The sequence below is a fragment of the Pelmatolapia mariae genome, linkage group LG5 (genome assembly GCF_036321145.2).
Source record: "Pelmatolapia mariae isolate MD_Pm_ZW linkage group LG5, Pm_UMD_F_2, whole genome shotgun sequence".
Lineage (NCBI taxonomy): Eukaryota > Metazoa > Chordata > Actinopteri > Cichliformes > Cichlidae > Pelmatolapia > Pelmatolapia mariae.
This window is the reverse complement of record NC_086231.1, coordinates 34,998,372-35,012,408: the sequence shown is the minus strand read 5'-3', so window position 1 is coordinate 35,012,408 and position 14,037 is coordinate 34,998,372.

Sequence of the window (14,037 nt, the reverse complement as noted above, 5' to 3'; positions counted from 1 at the left end):
ACCCAGATAAGCGCCAGAAGATGGATGGATGAGTTTGGCAATAGATTATCAAGCATAAAAAATATAGATTTTCTGCATTTTTACAAATTCCACTGCAACATACAGTTTGTGCTGCGGTACAGTACTTTTACAGCTTGGTTTCATTTGGTTGTGTTTAGCTCCACAGGGTGCATATATAACACATTCCTTCAGCAGAGAATCTATATAGCGCATACTGGAAACTGTAAAAGAATTAGTGAAAAATGTGGCTATTCCATCACATTTTAAACCAAAACATAGCTCCAGCTGATCCAATCAAGCAGAAATCGTCACCATCTTAATGAGTGAGGCTTGCAGAGCCTTCTGTTGCTACGTAACACAGCACACAGTGCCAAATGTGCTACCTGTTAAAACTTGCACATTAAAAGAGTACAAGATGAGTACAACATTAGTTCACTTCTTTATGTTCATCCCTGGTACATTCCATGGACACTGCAGTCTTCAGAATACTTCAACATCATCTTATTGTCATGGTCCTGGGTCGTGTGACCCAGCGTTCTGAGTTTCTTGATGTTTTGTTATTCATTTGAGTCTAGTTCCATTTCACTTTATCTAGTTACATTCTGTCATGCCTAGGTTACAGTTTTAGATCATGATTTATCAAGCTTCCCTTTTGTCTCATCCCTGTTTTAAGTTTCCCGTGTCGGCTTGTCATGTTAAGTCTACGTGTGTTTATCTGTCATGTTTCATGTCCAAGTTTTCTTTGTCTGTCAAGTTCGAGTCATGTCTGTGTCTCGTTATGTTTCCTGTTTTATTTTGAAAGAGTCTTGTGTTCTTTGTTCATCGTGTTTAGTTTCACTTCCCCTGTAGCATCATTAGGTTCATGTGAATCAGCTGTTTCCTCATGCATTTCACTTCCCCTAATCACCCTTGTGTGCATTTAGTCACTGTGGTTCTGTTCAATTATTGTCAGGCCGTCTGTTATCCTCACAGATTTCATAGGTTTACCTCATTGTTTCACCGTGTTTCATATTATTCCTAGTTTACTCCGTGTTCATAGTTTTTCATAGTTTTTTCATTGAGCGTTATAGTCTTTAGGTTAACACAGTGTTCATGGTCTCCTTAGTTTCCTTAGTTTCATGTTTTTCTCGTGTCATCAGCCACAATAAAGGCTCGCTTTATTTTTGAAACTTAGTTTTGTCTCCACCGTGTCTGCTTCTGGGTCTACCTCATTTTCACACCGGCGCACCCCACCGTGACACTTATGACTAAATAACCAAACTGGTTGACTTTCTTTAAAATAAGAAAAAGTTCCAACAGAATTCCTACTGGGTTAGACCTACTAACATGTTTTCAACATGACACATGAAAACACATTACGACTAAACAGATTCAGCTGTAGTAGTCTTATGCATCTTACCACTGCACAGTTGTTGTGTCTCTTTGTAAATTACCAAATGAACACCTGAAATCTGAAAATAACGTTTCTTCAGACTAATTCATTTCATAATATACAGTAGAGATATAGTTCTGGTTTGAAGTTTATATGTACATAAATGGCATGGTCATATCAGGCTTTTGGAGCTGTTCTTTTTCCAGGGTAGAATGACTGCACAGCATCTTCAATGACTTTTAAAAACAACAATTGGGTGCACCAGTTTGAATTTATTTAATCCACGCAGGGTAAAAAAAATCATTAAAAGCCTGAACTCACACTATACTCCAAGATCTAAGCCTACAAATCCTTTGTCAGTCTCAGCCTCTCAGCTCCCCTCTCTCTTGCACTCACACCCTCTTTCATGCACACATACATTCATAAAAAGCATTCTTGCAGAACACAATGAGGTTTGTGATTTTATAGTTTGATTTGGACAGTCCTTGGAAGCAGTGATACACTGTCCTGTCACATACCTTATTAATTGACAGCGAGTTTTATTGAGGCGGCTATTTAAGGAAGCATTTGAGTGCTTGGGAGTGATTAGCAATCTTGCTACATGCTCTCTAAGCCTGTGTGATCTTTTATGATTGGAAACATAAATGGAATGTGTCACAAAAAGAGGAAAAATATGTATAGTTGTTTCAGCTGGAGCCTTTAGCACACAGATATTGTACTAGAGACATAAATCAAACCCATTATGTTATAGACACAAAACTGTAAGGTGGTCTGTGTGGAAAGATATTACATACCTTCTACCATTTTCCCCACAGATGTCTTTAGGAAGTAAGTTTAATTGGAAACATGTAAAACTTTACTGTTCTGTTAATTTGAGTATTCACTATTGCCTTGCAGCCATGTACAAACGAGTACGAGTATTTCAGCCCTTTGATGTTCCATATAGTTTCCTTAAATACTCCTTAAGATACATATGCAACAGAACTTAAGCCACCTGGAATGCACCTGTGGCAAAATGAATGGACTAGACATAGAGCTATTTTGTATAAAAAGCCCCATAACGTCTTCCTTGGAGGGCTCAACCCGGGGTTGCGGTCATGGCCTGTTAAGGGCTCTGTTGGCTCTTAGGTGATGGTTTCCTCGTGGCTGCGTGCAGCGGGGCTAGGGGAGGGTCTGTGCTGACGGACGTGGGTTACTGACCTGGGAGCCTGGCTGTCCCTGGGTGGGTCCGGGGCAGGCGGGGGGTTCTGGGGGTGCTCTGTCTCCGGGCTGGGGCCCGGGCTGGGGCCCTGGCTGGGCCTTGGGGGCTTGGGTCCTGGTTGGTGTGTCGCCGGGGTTGTGGGCGGGTGGGTGTATGGGGGCTCAGCCCTGGCGCAGGGTGCCGCCGGTGCATCGAGCCACCTGGGGGGCTCTTCAACTGGTGGGGGAGGCTGTTACATCTTGCAGGAGGTCTCCTCTCTCCAGGAAGTGACTCTGCAGGTGGGGAGAGATACAGGAGAGGTGGAGGAAGAACTCAGCCTGGGTGTCTATTGTCTTGTGTAGTCTGGAAGATAAGTGGATGACGGGGTGGGTGCAGTTTTCTCTGTGGTGGGGTCAGGTGGGCTGCCCCGGGCTCTGTGGGGCCGGGCGGCGCTGCTGAACTGGGCCCCGGTCCGGATGGGCCTGGGCCCCCTTTCCCTGGTGGGTTGCAGAGTGTGGGGGTGCCTACTGGGGTCAGCGGGGGAGCTGGCCCCAGGGAGGGGCCACTTGCCCCTCCCTTCCTTCCCTCCCCATCTCCAGCTGCCTCCCTCTTCCCGCTCCACCACAATCACCCACACATGCAGGGCCTTGGGGTGAAGATGTGTCACCAGGGTGCAGGGGAGGCATCCCCCCCTCTGTCCCCTTCTGGCTGCCTGTGCCTCAATTTTATCCCACAACTTAGACATTCACATTACTCACACTCTCATAACACATACATATAGGACCTTGGGGGTGGGCACGCTACACGTCATCCAGAAGACCATCAGGGTGTGCAACCTCACCCCTGGCGTCGTTGCCCACCTTTAAATACACGTATACATTGAGGGCTAGCAGGAGGGGCTATGCGCTTACCTGCTGCTCTCTGGCAGGTAGCTCCATGCCCTCCTGGGTTTTAAATGCACCTTAGAACACATATACATCAACACTACATATGTGCGGGCGGAGGGAGGTTTGGAGTCTTCACACACCCCCGTTCTCTGTTGCCTGTTGGAGCGGGGGGGCTGGGAGGAGGAGCTGGCCATCTGATTGGGGTCTGGAATGTGGGGCCTCCCTGCTGCTGCGGAGTCGGGGCGGTCTGCTTCTCCCCACCCCAGGTAAAAGGGTAACACTACCTGGGTCTGGGTGCAGTTTCCCCCTCCAGGGGCAAGGGTACCTAGACCCGGTTCTTAGAGTACGCTTGGGGAGTGTGATTGTGTGTACAGCATCTCTTTATGTCTGTCTCCTCGTTGGGTGAGTGCTGAGTAATTGCATATGAGAGCATGAGGGTGGGAATGGATGTTTGTATCTGTGTGTGCCTGTATGTCTGTGTCTATATGTCAGGTTGGGTATCAGACGCCACCTCTCTGGGGACATCTCAGGCCCTCCAAGGTATGGAGGTCTATCTCACCCCACCACTTCCCCTGCCAGTGGCAGACGCCCTCAGAGATCGGTGCGTTGGTGGTTCTTTGTGTCTGGGGATGGGCGTCCAGGTACCCACCGGCTCACTCCTTGGTGGCTGCTTGTCGGGGCCTGGAGCCTGGGGCTCGCTCGGGCCACTTCGGGGGTGGTGTGCCCTCAGCCTCTCGGCCTGGGGCTCGGTCACTCTGGCACAGCTGGCTGCCGGCGGAGCTCACGGGCACGTCACTGCAACCCCCCCTGGCTTCTGCTCCGCGGCTGCTGAGCGACCCCTCATCTGGGGCTCTCCTCAGCTCTTTCTGGGATAGTGGCACGGCTGCCCCTCTGTTGGTCTTCCTTGGTCTCTTGTGCTCTTGGGGCCTCTGGATGTCTGGAGTCTTGATCTCTTCCATACCTGCTTCAGGCCCTAGAGGACGGGGCTATGGCTCCCCACACCCTCTAGCAGATCATTACATGAAGGAACCTTTTAAATACAAGCGCGCTCATGCTCACAGGTGTACACACGGGTGCTCACACACACAAACTACACCCTTTTTGGCTCCTACCTCAAAGCACACTGTGCACTGTCGATCTGTCGATCTTACGTGCTGCACAATAATATTTAATAATTTGGTATTTACTGTTATATTCACATAGATCATTGCGATGATGTTGTTTATTATATTGCTCTCTTTTTCTTTGCTTGTTTTCTCTTTTTTCTTTCTCAACAGGTGATCCAGATGATTGATATATGTATTTTTTGTCTGTTTGTTTTGTTGGTTTTTGGTTTTTGCCCCTTATCCCCGTCCCTCTTCCCCGCTCTTTTTCTTTCCCTCTTTCTTTCTCCCTTTTCTTTTCCCCAGTCAAGTCTGTCCCGTGTTCAGCAAATGAAAATAAAATAAACAATAAAAGCAAAGGTGAATCAAATAGACCAATACGGCAAGGCTGGGATGGTCCATTTGGTAAAGTAAATCCGTTGGGCATCTTTCTTTGCCTTTAGACGATAATTCTGATGGCAAAAGAACCAAACGGGACAGGCAAAAAAAAAGAAAAAAAAAGAAAAAGCCCATAACTCACAGTGTCAAGACAAGCCTAAGCCATGAAGTTCAGGGATTTCAGTGCAGACTGCCGAGACTGAATTATGTTGAGAAACAAGGCATGGTTATAAAACGATCTCGAAAGTTCTTGTTCGCCTCAATAATTCAGTTTTAATTTCATGTCAGTATGGCTCCAAACCACAACAACCTCCAGAAGAACCAGTCTCAGCCATCTGTCATGACCAGTTGGGGGTGAGGGAAGTGAGATGGGACAATAATAATAACTAATGATTAAATGCAATGTGGTGTTGTCATGGTCCCTGGTTCATTTATCCAGAGTTTTAAGTTTTAGTTTTAAGTTTTTTTGGGATGTTTTGGGGGTTTTCAATTAATCCTGTTCTACGGATTTTGGGTACATTCTTGGTTAAGATGAGTTTTTGTGTTTGAACTCCTTAGTCTCCTGTTTGTTTTTAATTCCTAGTGCCTTTACATTTTATTATCTGTATTTCTGGTTCATGGTTTCTTGTGTGATTATGTTTAGTCATCATTTTTTGTAGTTCCTTTATTTCTTCCCAGCCATTTCTCTGAGTGTTCACATGTTTCAGTCCTGGTCTCTGTGTTTAGTAACAGCAATAAACCTGTCTCTTTCAGTTAATCATTTCTGTCTCTAGGTCCTGCATTTGAGTCCTGCCTTGCCTATCACACAGCACACTGTGACAGGTGTGAAGAAAGGTGATTGAAGAAGACATGCTCACTGCATCATGGGAAGGCTTCTCTTCATCTCAGTGTGGACTCCATGCAACTGTGGCCCACAATAAATAAAAAACATAAAAATATCAAAGCAATGGTGTGTTTTCCTCAACAGTCACTTCAAAATCAAATGTAATAGCGGGGTAAAAAAGACAAATATGAAGCAAAGTATACTCAAAAATAAACTACTGATAATCACTTATAATATTTACATCCCCACTAAGATAAAACAATTACGAAACACATTCATACAAAAGTAAATTTTCCCAACATGGCTGAAAACACTGTTTAACTTGCAGCCTTAGATGACAAACTCATTATGCACATCAAACAAAATCTATACCTGACTGTAACATTTACACATACCAAAAAGACAAAATGCAGCAGCAAAATCAGTGGACATAAACAGCAGCAGGCCTCTCTTCATTCCTGTTTAGCACAAGTGAAAAACACATAAATGGGTGGTGTAATGGATAAAAGGTAGTTTCAATTTTTCTCGTTCAGAGTAATCAAAAACACTTTTGGGACCATTAGTCCTAAGAGTTCATACTTAGTAAAGCAAAATACACCAAATTTAAACTTATAATTTAGAACAGGGAGAGGAGCTACAGAGAATGTGCCTTTCCAGTGTGGAGTCCGTGCAACCCTGACACATGCAACATGCTTACTAGCGGTGTCCCACTTATTAAAGCTCCACTACAACAGTGACATGTGGAACCTTAGTATTACAAAAATTCTATTTAAATAATAAAAAATAAAATGTATACAATGGAGTTTTGAGAAAGTTCACTGCGACTCACTCAGTACGTTTTATCTCAGCTACATATACATTTTATCAAAAAGGAAAATTTTAAGCTTAATCTTAAAAGCAGAGAGGATTTTACTATTTCATTTTACCGTTAAATACCCTACAAGCCACAAGTAATCTAGCAGTCTGAGAGTGAAGTGCACTTGGGATGATATGGTAATATGAGCTCTATAAGATATGGTACCTTAGTGTGTGCAAAAGACTCACTATTTACATAGACAAATTGGAGTCTATTTGATTCAAAACACTACAATGCAGTACCTTTAGTATAACATGTTCTCAAATATTGTGGTCTACAGTATTAAGCACTGCTTAAGGTCTAGCAGGACGAAGCATATAGAACAGCGGTCCCCAACCTTTTTTCCGCCACGGACCGGTTTATGCCCGACAATATTTTCACGGACCGGCCTTTAAGGTGTCGCGGATAAATACAACAAAATAAAACTAGTACCGGTACCGAAAAAAAGAAGATTTATTCATAACACACATAAAAAGACCCAGGAAAACCGAGTTAACGATAAAAACGATAACAAAATAACGCTAAAAACCGATAAAAAAACTGAAAACCATACATTTCACGCCTGAGCCTCAACTCTCGTGGCCCGATACCAAACGACTCACGGAGGCCCAGGGGTTGGGGACCGCTGATATAGAAGACTCCTCAAATCATGTAAATTGAAAGCACTAAGAGTAAAAGGCACATTACAGCATGTTCAAGCTAATCCATTAAAACCAATAAAGCATGTTTTTGAGGCATTTATGAACAGCAGGACCAGTGAGACTGGTCAGAGAGGATGAATGCCTTCAAACCCTCAGCTATGAGAGACAGAACAATAACCAACACATCCAGAAAAAAGCATTTCAAAAAAGTTACAAATGAATTCCTATTTTCATGAATGAAATAAGTATTTGATCCCCTATCAATCAGCAAGATTTCTGGCTCCCAGGTGTGTTTTATACAGGTAACGAGTTGACATTGGAGCCTTCTCAACTCGTTGCCTGTATAAAAGACAGCTGCCCATAGAAGCAATTAATATATCCAGATTTATGGGCAGAACTTTGTGCCATCAGAAACTGAATTTGAATAAGTTAAATTCGAATCTGAATTGCTCAAATTGAATCTGAATTGTAACTTAAATGCTTTTTAAAACTGAATTTGAATTAGCCTAATTTGAAATTCAATATATTGGTTTGAAAATGATCGTCACTAAATTGAAATTGAATTTTATATTTGGAAAATGAATTCATTTGCTTTGAAACTGGATTTTATCCCTTAAAAATGTAGCTCTCGAATAATTTCAGTTTCACTTCTTACCATTCAGTTTCAGTTCTACAATTCAGTTTTTTGGGACTTATATCCGGTTCCGGTTCCAGAGTAATCAAGCGCAGATTAATAGAACTCCATTTTACCAGCGGATCGAAAGTGTACGAACAGGAGTCTACAGCATGTTGAGCTGGTGCTGGATTAAGACCTCAGAAGTCATGTCAAATGACCAGCGGATAAACTCTCAGGTTGGTAATAAATGTATGGTAAATGGACTGATTCTTATATAGCGCTTTTCTACTCTCCTGGAGTACTCAAAGCACTGTATACAACATGCCTCATTCATACAAGCACTTCTAAACACAAGTACAAACTAATCTACATTCACACTCCGATGAACGCATCGAAGGGCAACTTGGGGTTAGTATCTTACCCAAGGATATTTGACATGCAGACTGGGGAAGCCAAGGATCGAACCACCAACCTTCCAATCAGTAGCTGATCTGCTCTACCACCTGAGCCACAGCCACCCCAGCAAGAACAAGCGTCATGTTAACAAATGAAAGCTGTACAGTAACTTTTATGGTTATTGTAGCTGTTAGCTAAAAACGCTAATTTAGCGTAGTTTGCCCTGGATTCAGCTTTGACAAACAAATATAATTGACTGTTTCTAGTAGAATTCCAAAGTTGTCATTTTGTACCCTCTCAGAGCCCCGTATGCTTGCAGAGACTGCTACAGTAGGGAAATGTGCAAAAGAATGTCCAAACAATGGTATTTTAGGTTTATTTATGTCTTACACAGCATCCCAGCTCTTTAGCTAACTTAATAACTTGAGCTAAAGTGTATAGTTAGTCTAAAAAAATAAAGAAGACATAAAGATTCAATCTGAGCAATTCACATTCGAATTTAACTTATTCAAATTCAATTTCTGATGGCACAAAGTTCTGTCCATACAGATTCCAAACTCTTCACCATGGCCAAGACCAAAGAGCTTTCCAGTGATGTCAGGGACAAGATTGTGGACCTACACATGGCTGGAATGGGCTACAAGACCATCGCCAAGCAGCTGGGTGAGAAGGTGACAACAGTTGGTGTGATGATTTGCAAATGGAAGAACCATAAAATAAGGTACCCCTGCTCAAGAAAGTACATGTACAGGCCTGTTTGAAGTTTGCCACTGAACATCCCAATGATTCACCATGTTTGGAGGAGGAAGAATGCTGCCTGTGACTCTAAGAACACCATCCCCATCGTCAAACATGGAGGTGGAAACATTATGCTTTGGGAATGTTTTTCTGCCTAGGGGACAGGACAACTGTACTGAATTAAAGGGAAGATGGATGGGGGCATGTACTGTACATTAAGGATTCATTAGCTGCTGGCGTAATTCAACTCTCTTTCTCTCCACTTAGTGCTGGGTTTTTGTGGGGGGGTTTGTTGTGAAGAAGGATAAAACTCTGCATCCATCTTTTGATTTCCGGGTCTCAGCACAATCACTGCGGAAAATAAATATCCACTGCCTTTGCTGATGTCTGCTTTTCAGCTTTTGCAGAGTCCCATCTTCAGAAAACTTGACCTCTATCTCAACCTGACCTCTACCATCAATTTATTATGAAGATGTCTCCGACTCAGGCCTGGGGCCTGTTCTCTCTCAACAACAGGACAGTACTGTGCATTCCTGTGCTTTCTATTCTTGTCATTTCTCCCCAGCTGAACACAACTATGATGTGGAGGATCATGAGTTACTGGCCATAAAGGAATGGAGGCATTGGTTGTAAGGAGCTGAGCATCCCTTTATTGTATGGACTGACCATAAGATCCTGGCTTACCTCCAGTCGGACAAGTGGCTCAACGCTCGTCAAGCCAGGAAATTAAATTCTTCACACAATTTAATTTCACAATAACTTACAGGCCTGTGTCCTGGGATGTCAAACCGGATGCTCTCTCCCAGCAATTCACCACCTCTGATAATCTCTCAGATGAGTCAACAGTCCAGCTTAGTCACACGTGACATTCAGTCGACTGTCCACTAAGTTCAACAAGCCGAACCCAATCCTGGAAATGGTCTATCGAGTTGGCTATCTATGTTCCGTCCTCCACTCGTTCCAAGGTAATTCATCATGCACACATCGCCAAATTCTCTTGTCACTCTGGAATCAACCAAACCATAACATTCATTCAGCACATGTTCTGGTGGACTATACTAATCAAGGATGTCTGTGAAAATGTGTTAGCATGCTCTATATGTTCACAAAACAAGTCTCCTCCCACACTGTACTCGATTCTGTCACTGGACTTATTGGTTCACCTAGGCTGCACATTTTGTTGCTCTGCCTAAACTCCCTTCAGTCCTAGAGACTGCCAAACTCCTTACCAATCATTTATTCCAGCATCATGGCATACTGTTGACACCAGTTCACCTCACACGTGTAGGCTCTGTCCTGCTCGGCCGTGGGTGCTAAGGCTAGTTTATCTTCCAAGTTTCATTCCCAGACCAATGGCCAGGCAGAGCAGCCCAACCAAGAACTGAAGACTGCCCTTCACTGCATCGTCTCTACTAATCAAACACTTGGAGCTCCCAGATGTCCTGAATTTAATATGCTCACAACATTATGACCTCTTCTGCTACCTGGCTGTCTCCATTTGAATCATCTCTTGCCTATCAACCTCATCTCTTCCTATCCCTCGAAGGTGAGCTCTCTGTTCCATCTGTTAAACATCATCTCCGCAGGTGCCACCGTGTCTGGAGGGCCATCCAGGCTGCCTGCTCTGCCCAAAGGAAGAGAATAAATGGTGGACTGCAACTAAGTCCAGGATCCTGTCTACAGTCCAGGATCCTGTCTACAGTCCAGGATCCTGTCTACAGTCCAGGATCCTGTCTACAGTCCTGATCAGCAAGTTTGGCTTTCTACTCATGTTATTACCCAAAGATTTTCTCCTTTATTGGCCCTTTTGTTATTGACTCCATTATTAGGTCACGCTCTGCCCATCTCAAATTACCCCAAAACATCAGTCCATAATGTCTTCCATGTGTCTCAGCTGAAACCTGTCATCTCCAGTCCCTTTTCTGTGTGTACAGACCTTCCTTGGATTTCCCTCCCTGGAGTGTTTGGTGAACCTGCCTGAGCTGAGTGAATGTGGAGTGTCTTGTGTCTTGGATATTTGGCGCTCCCTCCTCCCTGGATCCCTGGAGGCCCCATTTCCCATCACCTGTTGTAAATATCACATTGGAGGGAGTGCCAAATATCCAAGACACTTTGAACACTCCAGGAGTCCAAACAGAGACAGTTCAGGTGGGCGGCCACGTGGTCGGCGGCTGAGACGAGACAGTTCTGGTGGGCGGCCACGTGGCCAGTGGCTGACTCCAGCGTCACTGCTGGCCACGTGGCCGCCCACCAGAACTGTTTCACGTCAGCCACTGGCCACGTGGCCAGCAGTGACGCTGGAGTCAATCTGGTGGGCGGCCGCGAGGAGGACGGCGGCAGCCACTGAGCAGGTCCGGTGGGCGGCCGCGAGGAAGACGGCGGCGGCCAGCAAGCAGGTCCGGTGGGCAGCCACGAGGAAGACGGCGGCGGCCAGCGAGCAGGTCCGGTGGGCGGTCACGAGGAAGACGGCGGCGGCCACGGAGCAGGTCCGGCGGTCGACCACACCGGTGACGAGGTCCAGTCAGCGGCCGCTGACGCCGAATCCGACGTGGACGAGGACTAGGTGGCGGAGCAGCGGCTGCCAGCGACAGTGTGGAAGCCGGCGGCGACGGAGCAGTGGCTGCCAGCGGGTGCGGGAACCTCTGGCTGGAGACAGGCAGGGCCAGCGGGTGCGGAAACCCCTGGCTGAGGAGCGGGACAGCTCACAGCTGGCTCTGAATGCTGTGGCTGTAGGTCAGGGAGCAGAACAGGATGATAAAAGAGTGACTGGGCCAGAGACTGGATAGGAGATTGGGAAACGGGCGACTGAACTACAGGAGTCTGGACGACAGACTGAACTGACTGGACTACAGAAGACTGGACGACAGACTGGACTGGCTGGAGGACGGGCGACTGGGGGACAGGAGGAGACTGAACTGACCGGGCTGGAAAAGACTGGGCTGGAGGAGACTGGACTGACTGGACAGGAGGAGACTGGACAGGAGGAGACTGGACTGACTGGACAGGCTAATGGTTGAGCTAAAGACTGAGCTAGTGAAGGAGATAAAGCTGCAGCTTGGGCTGGCACATCAGGTGCTTGAGCTGGGAAGAGCTCAGCTAGCCTAACCAGGGATAGCGCTAGGGCGTGAAAGGCTGGATCAGGAGGTGGATGGAGTGGTAAACTAGCAGGTGGACGGGCTAGCTCTTCCGAGCCTCTAGAGAGGTCTGGCTGGGTTCTGGCTGCCCTCAGCCTGGGTGCTGGGACAGGCATGGAAGGTGGCTGGACGCCAGTCACACCCACCCGAGGAACATGAACGGGTGCAGGAGTGGACTGGGACCGCAGCTGCCCTCATCCTGGGAGCTGGCACAGGTGTGGGTGTAGGCTGACTGATAGGGGTGGAAATAATGACTGGGTGAGTGGTACTGACAGGTTTATCAGGGATTATTCTGGTCCTTCTGCCACCACTATTTACAGTCTTTGGGGGTGTCGAAGTGCAATTATTGTCTTTAGTAAATCCCCGCTCAGAGGGAGCAGAGCAGAAAAAATCTTCCCAGTCCACATCATCATCCAGGAGGGAAACTCCCCATGAATCAGAGATGAGTCTATTATGCGTTTTAAGTGAAGAATCGGATGAAGGGTGTGGAAAACAGTCACTGGAACTCACCACCGGGAGTTGCTCAAGATAGTCCATTTTACGGCGGCGTGTGCGCCGCTCTCTGCGGGAAGAGGGAGCGGCCGAGGTACACAGTCGAGCCTCTGGCACAGGAGCCTCGGTTGAACCGAGGTGGGAGGCGGAGCCGCTGTGCCGTGGCGAGGGTGAAGGTCCGGTGAATGAGGCAGGTGGCGTGTGGGCGAGGAGCGGAGCCGCGAGAGAGGGGGCCGCTGAAGTGTGGCGAGAAACGCCCACTCTCCACGGCAGATGCTCCGGTGCAGGTGAGGCAGCAGGTGGGAAAACGCAGCGTCTCCGAGGCCCTCCCAGAGCCAGGCGAGTCCCCTCGAAGACGTGCTCTTGCTCCGTGAAGAGCCGCTGTTTCTCTTTAAGCTTCTCCGCCCAAATGGAGAGCGCTGCCTCCTGCTGCTCGAACAGATCTGAGTCTGCTGGGCCAAAAACGTGTCTTCGTGGCACGGGTCGGGTCATTCTGTCAGGAGTACTGTGCAGGTGAGGAAGAGATGACCCAAACGCAGGACTCACGGTGCAGAATGATGAGGATTTATTGGAGCGAGTGAATGAACAAAGCAGGAACGGCAAGACTGACTAGCTGACTGAAAGACTGAGTGGCTGGCTGAATAACTGAACACAGACGGGAACGACAATAGAGACAACTTCTACATCAATGACCCGACAATGAACTGATGGAAACTGAGGACTTAAATACACGCTGGATGAATAATGACTGATAGGTGACAGGTGAGTGAGCAGCTGAACATAATTGAACTAACGATACATGGAATGAGCTGGAACACAACACACAGGTACACAGGCTGAAACAGGAAACAGGAAGTGAGAAACATGGATGTGGCAAAATAAACTGAACATGACAAAACTGAAAACACTGGGTCAACGACCCAGGAAACCTGACATGCAGGAGGCACCTAGCCTCCACCTCCGGCTGGGCAGGTGCGTGGGCCGGTGGTGGGCCCGGCTGTTGCTCAACGGCCCTCCTCTGGGGAGCAGGAACGGATGTCGGCCCCTACCGGGCACCAGCCACTCCCACCCGAGGAGTGGGGATGGGTGTGCCACAGTAATGTATTTCTGGGTTAAAAGGAAAACATGAATACACCATCTAATCAAAAAAGTAAACATTTCCAAATGTGAGAGGGTTTCTGTTAAGTGTGTACCATCAGTATTGTGCAAACACAATTTAGTTTGCACTAAAAACTTCTCATGGTCTCATTCTCACAGTTTTATTTGAGAACACAACATCTGTCCGTACCAATAGAATACATTCCTCAGAGCTATGTTCATTAAATCTTCAAAGCAATGCTCATACCATGTATTATTAAAAGATCAAAAGATAATGAAAAAAGCTGAAGAATAACCAACATGAATGAATTTACTCCATGACT